General features: G+C 41.5%; 1 long non-coding RNA gene across 1 annotated transcript; it reads left to right on the top strand.

Moving 5' to 3' along the window:
• The first annotated feature begins 2,756 nt into the window (after positions 1-2,756).
• On the top strand, positions 2,757-16,378 carry LOC140905293 (uncharacterized). The gene is made up of 3 exons (XR_012156810.1): positions 2,757-2,834; positions 3,533-3,700; positions 16,299-16,378. It is a non-coding gene; the product is annotated as an uncharacterized lncRNA (long non-coding RNA).
• Positions 16,379-16,620: the final 242 nt, after the last annotated feature.

Below are 16,620 nucleotides of genomic sequence, written 5' to 3'. Positions count from 1 at the left end.
GGTCAGCATCGCTGACTGGGCCATTAAAAGTCTGGTCGGCGGCACAGCAGGGTTAAGATAGACTCCCTACCTGCTGTGGCTCTGTGCAGCTCCTGGAAGCGGCAGCATCTCCTAGGCATAGGAACAGCCAGGGAGCTCCATGCACTCCTCCCGCCCCAAACGCCAGCTCTGCAGCTTCCATTGGCTGGGAACCATGGCTAATGGGAGCTGTGGGGGCGGTGTCTGTGGACAGGGCAGCGCACAGAGCCCCCTGGCTGTGTCTCCACCGAGAAGCCAGAGGGGGGAAATGCTTCTGCTTCTGGGAGCCACCTGAGGTAAGCCCTGATCCCTCTCCGAACCCCTCGGCCCCAGTCCGGAGCCCCCTCCTGCACCCCAAATCCCTCATCCCTGGTCCCACACCAGAGCCTGCACCCTCAGCCAGAGCCCTCACACCCCCACACCCTAACCCCCTGCCCCAGCCTGGAGACCCCCTCCCACACTCGAAACCCCTAATTCCTGGCCCCAGCTGGAGCCCTCACCCTCTCCCACATCCCAACTCTTGCCCTGTCCCAGAGCCCCCTCCTGCACTCTGAACCCCTTGGCCCCACTCCCCAGCCCAGAGCCCCCTCCCCCACCCTCACCCTCTTCAATCTCTGCTGGCTTCTCCAGCTGCTACGCCCACCCCTGGTATTATCTAGACATTGTCTAGCATTAAACGTCATATGAAGCCACATAAGACTCAGCAGATTCACACCCATCTCTCCAAATTAGCATGTGGCTTTGTCATTTGGAAGTCACAATATTTTGACCACTCAATAAGGAAGAAAAGTTTGCCTACTCTATATTTTGCAGAAGTAAGTCCCAAAACCCAGAGATGGATTAGGAATTTGTGGGGCCCTGTGCGCCTCTCCCCTTCCCCGGCGGTCCTGCCAGGGAGTGAGGTCAGGGCACAGGAGCTCATCCCACTCCCCAGCAGGGGTGTTGGGCAGACAGAGTGGAATGTAGGGGGACCCATTTTTCCAGGGCCCCCTGTTGGCTGTGGCCTCTGGGCACAGGCACTGTTGGCCCAGTGGCTAATCCGCCACTGTCAGAAACTTCCAATGCACAATTCAACTGTGAGCATAAATCACTTTAGCCACATTTGCTTTACCACATACATTGAAATTTAAGTTTTCCTGAAATCAAAAATCTATTAAAGCCCTTTCCTGCTTCCATAGAGGTCAATAGCAAAATCCCATTTAACTTCAATAGACACAACAGCAATAGGCCCTACCTTTGTTACAGTAGGTTTCCAGTTATCATTAAATAGCGATTTAGAACCATCTTCCAATTGATTGTTTATGTACTCAAATTTCCAAATATAGCTAAGTGAGATGCTTTGGATCTTGGCAAGAGTTCTCAGGTCCATAGGTATTTTTTAAGTGCAGCCACAAGCCCATCTAGTGAGATCTATGTCTCATTGCCATACCCACGTGTTCAAAAATCATGAGTCAGGAGAACCCAAACAGTCATGATATTGATTTAAAAATCACGAGATTAAACAATATATATTTGGGGTTCTTTGTATTTGCCTTTTTTGAGCCTTTGCGGGATCATGGTTTTCAAGCTTTTCGTTATAATCACATGGGTAAAAATGTACCTACTAAAAAAAATTAAAACCAAGATTCATAAGTACCGGTAACCCATGAGCTGTGACTTTACAAAAAAACCCAAACGGTGCAGAACTCCTATATAATTGTGAGACTTGGCAACACTTTTTATTTGTTGCAAATGCCTGTCCAAAATTAAAACTGTCTTAAATTCTGCCTTCCGTTTAATTACAGCTGTGCAAATGAATGAAACTACAAACTACATGAATGAAGCTGAAAGTGGAATTTGGGCCCAGGTGTTCTTATCCCATGGGATTGCTACCTACAGTTCATTCAGTCATTTCTCAGGCAAAACTGAAGACAATGGGAGTAGAGACAGGCCTACTGAACATAGCCAATAAATGTAACTACACACACATTGTTCAGCATCAAATGCACATAAGAAGCTTGATTCTCCACTGCCTCTCACCTTATGCAGTCATTTACCCCTGGGCAAATGGGTGTGTGTGTGAAATACTAACAAATCATAATAGTAGTATCTTAAATTCCCACTTTTCAGTCACTTTAGAAAGGTTTGACTACTTCAGTCACTGTTGTGAACCCTGCTGCTCAGGGGTGAAGTAGACAGGAAACCAACCCTCCCCTTTAAAGCCTCACAAATGTTTGAAATTCCTTTTCCTGCTTGCCCAGCTGGGCGAGCACACCTCGCACCTCTGTATTGTTGAGTGTAACTGCCCAGCTGACCATGCTAGTTACCAGCTAAAGACGTGCTCCAGCTTGGAGTTCACAGGAAGTATTGGCTCTCCTGGATCTGTGAGGAGAAGAGGCAGTGCAGACACCGCTCCGATCCAGCCCTAGAAATGTGGACATCTGAGAGCAGATTGCTTGGGGGATGCAGGAGAAGGGCTACAACAAGTACCACCAGCAGTGCCACATGGAAGCCTAGGACCTGCGGCAGGCATATCAGAAGGGCAAGGAGGCTAACAATCGATTCAGTATTGAGCCACAGACCTGCTGCTTTTACAAAGAGCTGCATGCCATCCTGGGTGGAGGACTCACCACCATTCCCCAGAGCACCATGGATATTTCTGAGGAGCCTGAGTCACAGCCCCCTGCCATGAACAGCAAGGAGGAGGAGTATGGGGGACAGGCGACCAGGGGGATCCAGCTGTACAGTGAACCAGGACATGTTTTTAACTCCACCAGAGTCCAGCCAGTCCCAACAGGCAAGCATAGACAAGCCTGATGCAGGGGAAGGAACCTGTGGTAAGTGTGCAGTTTGTTTTGAAATCACAGGGATGGAACCACCAAAGTAGCAGGACACATCTGTCTATTTACTCTTTTTTAGTTGTTCTAGAAGAAGTAGTGCAACAAGCAAGAGAGAGAAAGTTGCTGTCTCCTTTTCATTTCCCTCTAGATTTAGGTGGGGAGGGCAGGCAGAGGAGTTTGTTTATATGCACTGGGACGTCCTGTGAATCCGCCGTAGAGCTCTCAGTGAAACTTTCATGTGGGGCACTCTGCAATCCCCTGGCAGAGGTTTCTGGGGAGGGCTGCCTTATTTCTTCTACTGTGGGAGGACGCTTTCCCATGACACTCAGTGATTACTTCAGCAGGCACCACTGCAGTACCCAGGTGAGCAGTGTACAGGCCCAGGCGGCATCATGGCACCAGCAGCAGCTGCGCTCTCTGACTCTGCTGGAGTTGGATATCAGCTATAATCACCACCGCCTGGAAAGCAGGGCCAGTATTCAGTTCCATTGCCCTGTACAAGTTATTCCCCCCTTATTTCCCATCCCGAGGGCCATCCTCACCATGCCTGGCACTGTGCTCTATCAATCCCAAGCAGAAGTGAGAATGTAGTGCATACAACTTTTGGGGAATGAAGACAGTGAATTCATTATCTTACATTTCAATTTCCTTTGTGAATACTCTGACAATGGAACTCCTGTGTGTTGTATCTGCAGCTGCTGGCATTGCGGATTTCAGGGCCTCCCCCTCCAAACCCATGGAACCCTCGAGACAGATAAAGAGGAGAAAGAGGAGGACATGTTCCAGGAGATCTGGAAGCCAGTGCTGCATCAGAGAATGGGCACAGGGCCTGGAGGATCACCCTTGCAGACAGCATGGAAAAGGTTAGAGTGGACAGGAGACAGGCACAGGAAAAGGAGAGAGATGTGCAGCAGGAAACTTTTCCCTCTTTGCTTCACAGATATTATGCAGGACACAGCAGGCAGCTATAAGCATTGGGATATTTTTTTTTTCAATGAGATCTAATCTCATAAATATGCAATGCCAGTGACCCATCAAATGACCAAATGCACATTCGGCTGTCATTCTGCACCTGCTGATCCTGTAGTTGAAGCACTATCAAGGTGGCTGGTGTATGGCTTCATGAGCCATGGGAGTAAGGGGTAGGCTGGGTCTCCCAGGATCATTCTTGGCATTTCAACATTCCCAATAGTAATCCACCCATTGAGAAAGAAAGCCCTTATTAGCAACTTTCTGAACAGTCCTGTGTTATTAAAGATGCATGCTTCGTGCACCTTCCCTGACCAGTCCACATTGCTATTGGTAAAGCATCTCCAGTGATCCACCAGTGCTTGCATTACCATAGAAAAGTAGCCCTTTTTGTTGATGTACTCTGTGGCAAGTGGTCTGGTGCTAAAGTGGGGATATGCGTGCCATCTATTGCCCCACCATATTTTGGGAACCCCCATTGTTGCATAACCATCCACTATGTCGTGCACATTGCCCAGAGTCACAGTCCTGTGTAGCAGGAGGTGATTAACAGCCCTGCCCATTTGCATCACATCAGCCCCTGTGGTGGATTTCCTGACTCCAAATAGATTCCTGACTGACCAGTAGCAATCTGGTGTTTCCACAGGCAGTTGCCATTTGCGTCTCAACTGTCAGGGCAGCTCTTATTTTGGTGTCTCTGTGCTGGAGGGTTGGGGTGAGTTCGGGACACTGATATAGAAATGTGGCCTTATGCATCTGAAAGTTCTTCAGCCACACCAGTCAGTGCTTCTTTGTCAGGCTCAGAACTAGCGCTCCGCCATCTGCCACTGCTTGTGAATGCCACCCACAATTTTGAATTGTTTCTTTCTATGTCCCACTGCAATCTAGCCTTCAAGGAATCATCATGTTACCTGCAGCTCCTTTTGCAACTCTGCAAATACTGTAGGATCAGGTGCCCTGTGTTTGCGACACTCATGACAATCGTGCAGAGCTGTGCAGGCTCCATGGTTCTGTCAGCAATGGCAGGCAGCAAGGAGGGATATGCAAGTTTGTGGGGATTTGGAAAAGAGGACATGAAATGTTATGGGACGCTGATGAAAGTATGGGGTGGAGAACACTGCATTATGGGAAGTTGATCCCATGCTCCCAGTCAACCCTGCGTCACTTGTTTTGGCTCCATCAGGCATTGCAAAAACTTTCCAAAACACCTTGGTCTAAACTGAAAAGTTAGGCCGACATCACTATGTTGGTCAGAGGTGTGGGGGAGAAGGGGAAGAAAACACAGTGAGTGTGGTAGCTATGCTGAGCTAATTGCCAGTGTAGATATAGCAATGTTGACAGAAGAATGCTTCCATAGACATAGTTACAGTCATTTGGAGAGGTGTGTCCCTACATGGTTCCTTCCATTGGTGTAAGCCGTCTCTACAATATAGGGTATGTCAGCACAATTAGGTTGAGTTAGATATGCCAGTATAGTTTCCATAGTGTAGACACACCCTCAGTGAATCCTAGAATTAAAAGCTGAGCTTGAATAACAAGGGTATTCAAATATCAGGAAATTCTAATGCTATAAAGTCATCCATTTAATCTTAACATGGTCCTTCACCCAAATAAACACTGATATCAGAGGGCTCAATTTTCTTTTTAAAAAGAAATAGTACTTTGCAGATTACAAAAAAAGCTCTGGAATAATTAAGCAAGGTAAAATAAAAAAAAAATTGTAATGGTGATTATCTTGCCAATTAGCAAGACTGAGAGTGGATTCCAACCATCAAGGTAGGTTTCTGCTCTCCTCATTATAGGAAAGCATTACTGTTTTCTTCATGTGTGGGTGTATTTTATGTTTGTCGGAATAGGTATCTGAAATTACCAGTTCCCTGAATTTAAGCACATTCATTTGGATGATAGGAAATCAGACCTATCATACAGGAAGTGCCAAAATAATAGGCAGTGTGAGGAGAAAAAGTGAGGGCACCTTTGGCTGGACCTATGATGCAGCGAAAAAGCTAAAGATTTTGGATGTAGTGGAGATTCTAGGAGAAGGGAGAGTAGGAGCCAGATACAGAATAAAGTGATTTGATCCAATTAATATATGTATCAAAATCTGTAATAGTTTCGACACAGACAGAGAAGTGGCACTCCAGTGTCTTACCAGCTTTCCCATGGTAAATTGCTGAACACTATTCCCGGTAGGTTGAATCTAAAAAAAGGGTTTCAGAGTAGCAGCCGTGTTAGTCTGTATCTGTAAAAAGAAAAGGAGGACTTGTGGCACCTTAGAGACTAACAAATTTATTAGAGCACAAGCTTTCGTGAGCTACAGCTCACTTCATCGGATGCATACAGTGGAAAATATAGTGGGGAGATTTTATATACACAGAGAACATGAAACAATGGGTGTTACCATACCGACTGTAACAAGAGTGATCAGGAGAAGTGAGCTATTACCAGAAGGAGAGCGTGTGGGTGGGACCTTTTGTAGTGATAATCAAGGTGGGCCATTTCCAGCACTTTACAAGAACAGTAGGAAGGGAAATAAACAAGGGGAAATAGTTTTACTTTGTGTAATGACCCATCCACTCCCAGTCTTTATTCAAGCCTAAGTTAATGGTGTCCAGTTTGCAAATTAATTCCAATTCAGCAGTCTCTCGTTGGAGTCTGTTTCTGAAGTTTTTTTTGTTGAAGAATTGCCACTTTTAGATCTGTAATCGAGTGACTAGAGAGATTGAAGTGTTCTCCGACTGGTTTTTGAATGTTATAATTCTTGACTTCTGATTTGTGTCCATTTATTCTTTTACGTAGAGACTGTCCAGTTTGGCCAATGTACATGGCAGAGGGGCATTGCTGGCACATGATGGCTTATATCACATTGGTAGTTGCGCAGGTGAACAAGCCTCTGATAGTGTGGCTGATGTGATTAGGCCCTATGATGGTATCCCCTGAATAGATATGTGGACACAGTTGGCAACGGGCTTTGTTGCCAGGATAGGTTCCTGGGTTAGTGGTTCTGTTGTGTGGTTGCTGGTGAGTATTTGCTTCAGGTTAGGGGGCTGTCTGTAAGCAAGGGCTGGCCTGTCTCCCAAGATCTGTGAGAGTGATGGGTCATCCTTCAGGATAGGTTGTAGATCCTTTCCAAATGCAAACAGATGGACATCATAGCAAAAGGACTGAAGGTAAAATATCCATTACAATTGACATACCACAGAGACTATGCTGACAGCTTGTGCCACACACTCTCAAAGAAATTGCGGAACCACCTGATCAACATCCTCTACAGCAAACAGGGAAAGATTAAGAATGAGGTCTCAAAACTGGATACTCTCATAAAAAAAACAACCTTCCACACAAGCTTCCTCATGGCTGGACTTTACAAAAAGTAGACTAGCCATTTACAACACACACTTTGCTTCTCTATAAAAGATAAAGGACACTAAACTATCTAAATTACTACATGCCACAAGGGGACACAACGGTGGTTCCCTTAACCCACCCAACAATATTGTTAATCTATCCAACTATACTCTTAGCCCAGCAGAAGAATCTGTCCTATCTCAGGTCCTCTCCTTCTGCCCCTCCACCCCCACGAACATGATACAGTTCTGTGGTGACCTAGAATCCTATTTTCGATGTCTCTGACTCAAGGAATATTTTCAACACACCTCTGAACAACATACTAACCCACAGAGACCTTCCTACCAAGACTACAAAAAGAAGGATTCTGGGTGGACTCCTCCTGAAGGTCGAAACAACAGACTTGACTTCTACATAGAGTGCTTCCTCTGACGTGCACAGGCTGAAATTGTCTCTCCAACGAGAGACTGCTGAATTGGAATTCATTTGCAAACTGGATACAATTAACTTAGGCTTGAATAAAGACTGGGAGTGGATGGGTCATTACACAAAGTAAAACTATTTCCCCTTGTTTATTTCCCCTCCTACTGTCCTTGTAAAGTGCTGGAAATGGCCCACCTTGATTATCACTACAAAAGGTTTCCCTCGCTCCCGTCTCCTGCTGGTAATAGCTCACCTTTCCTGATCACTCTTGTTACAGTCAGTATGGTAACACCCATTGTTTCATGTTCTCTGTGTATATAAAATCTCCCCACTATATTTTCCACTGTGTGCATCCGATGAAGTGAGCTGTAGCTCACGAAAGCTTGTGCTCTAATAAGTTTGTTAGTCTCTAAGGTGCCACAAGTACTCTTTTTTTCTTTTTACTAAAAAAAAAAAAAAAGAAAATTCTGTGAATATTAATTTGCATTTGTAAACAACTTTTCTTTGGTCATGTTTGCAGCCTTTTTGTGTTTGCATTCCATCCATGCCATTGAGGTTTAATATCATAAATGCTCACAGAAAGCAAATTTTAAGGTCTCATGCTTGAATGCTTTTAAATTTTAAATTGGTTTTCCACAAACATTCACACTGTAACCTTGATTACAAGAGTTAAGTTCATCCACTCTGGGAAGAGAAGTAATGTGTGAATTCTGTAACTAGTCTTAATGGTGCAACATGGTCTGAATTTTGAATGGCTTTCACAAAGTGAAATTTGGGGGTGAGGGTGGAGGGATGTAGATTTTGAATAATAAGGTAAAGAAGTTTGTGATACACTCATGAACATTCCATGAAAGGAGAAACAGGTGACTGCAGGAAACAATTAATTTGATGTCTAATTGTTTACTATGTTCTATCAGGAACTCCATTTGGTGCCCAGATGTCCCCATGGTAGATCGATGGAGGAAAACATCCAATTTCCTGGAGATTTCAAAGTTCCTTCATAAGTTGTGAAGCAAATGGAAATTACTTATTTGAATCTTTGACCAATATATTAACATACAAGCGACTCCTCAGCAATTTGTTCTGTCTTCATTGTAACATTAACTCCATTGGATTCTTTATAGTCACATGAATATACAGTAATGTAAAATTCCATTGGAATTGCATTATAAATTAGAAAAGATTAATTGAGTCCAATAGAAAGCCATTTCTTGGAAGCTAAATTTAACATTAAATATGGAGGCTGCTATATTGCAGTTCCAAGGGATTTTGTTTTCTAAATTTATAGGAACCTATCCCCTTTTGGATCTATATGTGAAACTCCTGTTAAGGTTAATGGGAATTGCATGTGAGAATGGGGAGCATGGATCAGTGTTCCTGTCGCACTCCCATCAGTACTTGGCTGGAGCTGGGAAAGCTAATGATCCAACCAGCGGACCAAATTCAGTGATGAATCCTGGTCACTTGCTACCTGAGGCATGTGGCACATATGGTAAGAAGAAGAAGACATGAGAATTAAGGGGATAATAGCTTCCCAATGGCATTAGTAAAGATGTTTACACTTGGGGCAGGTCTAGACTTAAAACGCTGCAGCGATGCAGCTGCGCCACTGTGGCACTTCAGTGAAGACGTTACTATGCCAGCATGAGAGCTTCACCCTTCAGTGTAGTAATCCACCTCTGCAAGAGGTAGGAGCTATGTCGATGGGAGAAGCCCTCCTGTCAACATCGTGCTGTCTATGCTGGGGATTAAGTTGGTGTAACAGCGTGGGATTTTCCACACCCCTGAGCGAAGTAGCTTTACCAATGTAAGTTTATAGTGTAGACCTGGCCTTAGAGTCACTTAACATGAACTTTCCCAGGAAACAATCTAACCTTAACTAATAGGCATGGCTCTATCATGTGTGGGACAGTCAGTCTATCCCTAGATTGCCTGAGGCTGCAGAAACCTCTGTCATCCTTTTGCAATCTCTGGTTGAGTGAATATCTATAAATACTATTAGGAGGAATATACCACATCAGAAAAATCCCTGTTTTATTTTAAAATGTATAGTCCCAGGTGGCTGTGATGAACTTGGATCCAGGTCAATCAAATAGAAATTAATTCAACATCCAGCAACCATTGCTGGCAACCTTTAACATAAACAATGAGTCATTATATTCTTCCTTTAGTATTTCATGTTATAAAAATAATGAGGCTGAATTCTTCATGTGCTCATATGGGTGAAATCCACCAATCCACAGGAAATCCATTGTTTTTTAGCATGAAGTCATGTCCACTTACTATATGTCACTGGTAGTAGTAATTACATTGAAAGAAAAAACCAAAACACTAAACACTTGTCATGTTGAATCATTACATGAAAGAGTGAAATAAAGTTAAGACAGTGGTATCTCAAAACACTAAAGTTAGCATCTGGACCAAGAAGCTGTAAAATAATATTCATTGTTGCATTAGCTTTGTTTTTTCCTGGAACCATTGTTTGTAAAATGCAGATCTTATCTACTAAGTGCTAAACTAACTTGCCTGTTGTAACTTTCTGTGAGATATTACTGATGTTATCTGAGGAAAACATGAGCAGATGGGAAATCATTTTAGTACCTTATCCACTGAGCACAAAGTCGGTACTGAAGTATGGCCTTTCTATTAATGTAGATGATTACACACATAGCACCCACTTTGTGCAGGAAGTCATGTGTTTTATTTTTTAAATGGTAATGTGAATCAACTTGGTCTGTCTGTTTCAGTAATATCATTCAAGTGTGGCACTACTTATTCTCTTTTTGAAGTGAAGCAGGCAAGTCAGAGTGGCTCTTGATAATCAAATTCAACGCTTCCCCATACTGCATGGTAATGTAAATTGTTGGACTGGATTTCTGAACTTTCAGCTCATTATGTCAGAGTAATCTTATGCAGCTGTTCTTCACTCAAGTGATTCATTGCAGCATTCTTTGCGTAAGGAAAAGAATTCATGTGGAATGTCTCCTACATTCCACAGTAGCTGAATGACTTGTTTCCTGTTTAGAGAGACAAGGTGGGTGAGGTAATATCTTTTATTGGACCAACTTCTGTTGGTGAGAGAGACGAGCTTTCCAGCTTGTTTCCTGTTTGTCGTCCAACGTCATTACCGGTTTTTAAAACAAGTTCGGAATCAAAATTAGGCCACCGCTGCAATGAACCTGAAAAGTATGCCAGAGAATTTAGGTAATTTCTGTATTCAAGTACCTTTTTCATGTGCAGTATATGCTCTACAGCTGCAAGATTTTCTGACCACATGTGTGCCTTAAGGGGGGGAAAAACCCTCAGATATTGCAGGTGAAGCTGGTAAACGTACTAGCACTTTACATGCAGCATACTGACTTTTAGTGATTTGTATTGTGAAATTTATTTCATTAAATACCCTTTTTTGGAGAAAGGTATACATGGTTATGAAATGGAACTTAATTTTTCATTTTGACTTATGCCAAATACAAAATTTAAATGGCAACATTTTGTTTTTGCAAATTTAAGAGATACCTCTGTTATTTGGTTTGGCTTCTGTTGTGAAACTTCTCCCAGTGTTCTTGTCACAGTGAAATAACCTATGTGGATTATGATTCTGTGTCTAGGGATGAATGCCTGTACAGCACAGCTCTCTCACTTCTGACACAATAGGCAAGTCTTTTTCTGAGGAGACTCAATACTTGTAATACCAGAGATCAGAACTGAGGTAAGAAACGCATACAGTTCCTTCAGCCCTAATCAGCCTTCATATTCTGAAGCACTATGAAGTTCTCATGGTTTTTAAACCCAAGATTTCTCACATGACATGATTGCAAACACAAAGTCAAAACAGAATGAGCAGATTACTGTACATTACAAAACATCTAACCATTTTTTTCGCCTAATCTTTATGAAAAACAGCTCTGAGCCTTAAACATCACTCGTCAAACTATGATCTTAAATGACAAAGTCTCTGGTGTTTGTGTTATTGTGTGGTGCCCTCTTTAAAGGACCTGGGACTTTCAAAATCCTTGAAGTATCACTTTGCTTGGAAGCAAAAATACTGAGACTGGACTGCTACTATTTATTATATTAATGCAGAAGTAGCTAGTACAATAAAAGGAAAACTGTGCGTTCAAACCTTGACAACAAAAGAGCTATAACAGTATATGGCTGTTACACATTCCTTGACTTTCTATACTGGCGCTGATAAAGTAACATCAAAGTGCTTTCACAGCCAGGTCTGCTGCATTGAAATTGAAATGATCTGACCTGTGCCATTTCTCAGTGTTCCATCACTGTTGTTCATGACCACTACTTGCTGGGGAAGAGGCATATTCAGTTCTTCTGAAACTCACCTGGGGAGGAAAATGCTTCCTTCTCCCTCCCCTCTAGCACTTCACTTCTCCCTCTCTCTGCCTCCCAACAGATGCTCTTTGCAATGTCTGTCAAATATTCATCACTCTTCAAGCACTGAGGTTCCACAGGATTTTTTTTGTTTGTTTTTTTGCTCCTTCCTAATGGGAAGTGAATGAAAATGTACGAATATTTACATGGCAAAGCCTCATATTACCTTTGGTCTTGGAGTACGTATACTGTTTTTATCTACACACCTTTTAGGAATGATGAAGAAGTTTTGTGTTTAGCTGTAAAATGCATTCCATGATGTACACATAAGCACACATGTACAGACACAAAACTTCACAGTGTGATGTATAGGTTAAGGAGTTTTACTCTAGAAAAACCTTGAAAAAGCTCAAGGGAAGCCCACTCGGTTGCAATGCAGAGAGCAATAATGGTAACGAGTACATTTAGGCAGAAATTGGCAGGAATCTCGCCCTGAAAGGCCTTGCACATAGACCCCCAGGGGGACTGGCTCAGGATTCTATTTTTAGTGCACTCATACCACAGAATCAAGGTGAATTAACAGAAAATGCTGTCCATGAGTATTGCAGGGTAGCACAAGGCCACATCTCTTTGCTTTTTCTCTCCCCATTTTCAGGGCTTTGTATCCCTGAAGTACATCATAGGGTTTGTGGTGCTTTCAGAGCATGCATCAAAAAACCTCATAAATAAGAAAAGAAATAACCTTCCATCTAACGTGGATTGCACAAAGCATTAAAAAAGAAACTGTTTTGAATGAGCTAAGCATAAAGTATTTGTGCAAGATTTTCTGAATTAAATAGTGTGTTCTTAGAAGTTAAGCTAAACTTCACAAAAGTCACCCCAAACATTCCCTTATACATTCATCAGGTATACAGAAGAGATGAGAGAGAACATTATGCTCACTGGTGCAACAGTAAATGTAAGGATGATAACTGACAAGAGGCAATAAAGTGATGGCACTAGTATTATCCTTTTACCCTCTTTTTACCCTCTTCTGATATATTGCGTACCTGATCCTCCAAACGTTTTATATTTTAATAAAAATTAAGACCAAGAACAGATCAATGGTGACCAGTAATTCACATCTGTCTTTTTCACTGAAAGCTTTGGACCCTTTAATATTATCATACCACCTAGTAGTCCGAGTCATGGACCAGGACCCCATTGTGCTAGGCATTATGCAAATAGACAGTCAATAGGAGTTTTGCCATTGACTTCAGTAGAGTCAGGATTTCAGCCTTTGTGTTTACATTTTTTAGTAGACCTAAGGTGCAATAAATAATATACCTCTCACTATTTAGACTGTGATTTTTCCAAAGACACCTATGGGAGTTAATCACCCAACTCAGACTGACTTTTCAGCTCGCAAGATATTTATCAATAGCCCTAGAAACCAACTTTTTGCAGGGATGGTATATCTGCAGGTGCCAAGCAGCAGGATTACCTGTTGACTTCAGTAGGAGCTGTGAAGGAGCTTCAGTAGCCCCTCTGAAAATTAGGCCACTTAATTAGGTGCTTAGCTTTGGGTACCCAAATTTGAAAGATGTGCATATGCCCTCTCTCACTTTCTCAGTTTCTTCAAGACTACACAGCGAATGGTTAGTAGGGATGGGATTAGAAGTCAAGTTGCTGCTCCCATATACAACAAGTTGAAATACCAGTTAATTTTGTAACTACATTTTTTAGAAATTTTAAACTTTTTTTCTTTGAAATTTTCTTTTTTTTTCTTCTTCTTCTTCTTCAAAATTTTGTTGAAATAGTTTGAAAAATGGAAACAGCCTGACTAATCATATAACTGTTCAAAACCCAAAAAACATGGTTAAAATATTGTCAAATGTTTCTTAAGGTTTCTTTTGGTTGAAAATTTCAAATTTCAACATAAAATTCATCAACACAAAAATCAAAATTAGGAAAACATTGACTATATAACCAAGCCTGCGCTCAGTCCATTAGATGATACTGTATTTAGTTTCCAGTGGATAATTTATCTCCTTCAATGAGTCATATCCCTCAAAATTAGTATTGTAATTTCTTGCAGATTAGGAACTGCATTCTTAAAAGGTAATTCTGTTCTGATTCCTGAAACACAGGCTTCTATATAATATTTTAAATCTTTATCAGTAACTAATATGTCAATAATATAATTAAGGCCTGATCTGCAGTCAGTTACTCACATGACTAAGTTTATTTGCATGAGCTTTTCCCCCCATCCTCTTTGATTTAAATAGGACTACTCATGTGAGTAAGTGTAGCAGGATCTGCTTCAAAGTTGGCTCAGTGGCCATTAAGTTTGCCAAAAGCTTGGGAAGATGACATGAAATTATCCCAAACATTTAAGTATATCAAAAAATCCAAATAGATTTAAAAAAAGACCAACAACTTATTTTTGAAACTTCCATTTCTTAAAATTGTGTACTTCAAAGTGCAAGCAATGCTGAGAATATTAGAACAAGTACTCTGGTGTACTGGATTTAATTTTGAGTTCATGGTTTCTTTTTCTTAAAACATTTTGAACATATCAGCTTGAATAATTCAACTTAGTATCAGCTCCTTGTATATTACCACAGCACTTAGATATATTTTATAGTGAAAACAATTACAGGTTTATCAAAGGCTCTAGATTCAAGAGATTCAAGGATAATGGAAACAAAAATAAAACATATAAAACAATTATAACACAATTTCTGGAGATTAAATATAACATGCTAACCTTTGGTATAAAGAACGTTATCTCGCCCCAGATGTCTTTTGCAGTGTTTCAGCCAAGCATGGTTGAGCTCTCATTTTTATGAATGTAATTTCACTGCCCTATTACTTCCTAGGTGCAGGATAAAGGGATGGCTTTCTTGCCTTCTCCTTATAGTCTCTAACGTTTATTGCTTGTACCTCAGTCAGGTTGACTCCCCTGTAGTTTATTATCCAGTGTTCATTCTCCCTGTTGGTTTCACATCCCCCCACAAAGATTTTATATGTAAATGGGGCGTCTCTTGTGTTAGTTTACAATGCTTAATTTACGTGTGGACCAAGAGAGACAGGTAAAAAAACATCCTTTGTCGGGCAGAAACCTGTTTGTCAACTGCCTTGATACAGATATTAGGAACGTAGTTTTAGTGTACATACATAACTCCTTGCATAGTATTTGTGCATACATTTCACAACATTATTAATGACAAATCTGACCTTGACTTTCATTTAAGACCTCATGATATGATATTCACTGATGAACCAGAATGTACATACCAAGAGCAGGATATTCTTGAAATCTTCTTGTCAGTTGGTTTTGAGAGGTTTCTAGGTCACATTGACTTAGGTAATGATCAATACACACCAACAGTTTGACTTTTGCTTATGGAGTATCGAATCCTCAAAATGAATTGTTTAATCCATTCACAGAATACAATGTTTACAAAAGGATTGCTGAGTACTTACAAATAACAAGTACATTCTAGAAATTCTACTCATGAAAGGAGAAAAAGGGAGGGAGCAAAATATTCCCTCACTTTTAGTATTTATACAACACCTACCAAAATTTCTGCTGTACTTTCACTTACAGAAGAACGGCCACACTGCGTCAGACCAAAGGTCCATCAAGCCCAGTATCCTGTCCTCTGACAGTGGCCAATGGCAGGTTCCCCAAAGGGAATGAACAGACAGGTTATCATCAAGTGATCCATGCCCTGTCACCCAATCCCAGCTTCTGGCAAACAGAGGCTAGGGACACCATCCCTGCCCATCCTGGCTAATAGCCATTGATGGAGCTATGTTCCATGAATCTATCTAGCTCCCTTTTGAACCCCGTTATAGTATTGGCCTTCACAACACCCTCTGGAAAGGAGTTCCCGAGGTTGACAGTACGTTGCATGAAAAAATACTTTCTTGTGTTTGTTTTAAACCTGCTACCCATTAATTTCATTTGGTGGCCCCTTGTTCTTGTATTATGAGAGGGAATAAATAACACTTCCTTATTTACTTTCTCTGTACCACTCATGATTTTATAGACCTCTATCATCTTCCCCGAGTCGCCTCTTTTCAAAGCTGAAAAGTCCCAGTCTTATTAATCTCTCCTCATATGGAATCCGTTCTATACCCCTAATCATTTTTGTTGTCCTTTTCTGAACCTTTTCCAATTCCAAAATAACTTTTTTGAGATGAGGTGTCCTGATCTGCATGCAGTATTGAGGATGTGGGCATACCATGGATTTATATAGAGGCAATAGGATATTATCTATCCCTTTCTTGATGATTCCCAAAATTCTGTTTGCTTTTTTGACTGCTGCTGCCACTTGTATATTTTATTCTCACTCACTCCCTATCCTGTACAGGGCTAAACTGCATTCTGGTTTTCATACACAGGCTTCCTATTGACAACACTGAGAACTTTGTGCAAGAGTCCTGAGGCAGAATTTGTGACACGTAGTAAAGATCATTGGGATCATTCAGCATAAAAAGAGCTACAGTTGGTTGTTGTTACTACTATTGCATTCTACTCCAAGGTACAAACAAGCAACTTAGAAAAGGATTAACATTTTGTGTAAACTTTAAAATATGTTTGTATCTTAAGCAGTTGATTTCAGTTCAAACATTCAAGCTGTGTTCTTGTAAAGAATGGCATGTTGTACAGTTCATATGGTTTTTAATTTGTTTACCAATTTAAGCAATGAATTATTCTCTGAGG

The sequence above is a fragment of the Lepidochelys kempii genome, chromosome 1, assembly GCF_965140265.1.
Source record: "Lepidochelys kempii isolate rLepKem1 chromosome 1, rLepKem1.hap2, whole genome shotgun sequence".
Taxonomy (NCBI): domain Eukaryota; kingdom Metazoa; phylum Chordata; order Testudines; family Cheloniidae; genus Lepidochelys; species Lepidochelys kempii.
The sequence above is the reverse complement of the archived record's forward strand: the minus strand, read 5'-3'. Positions and strand labels throughout refer to the sequence as shown.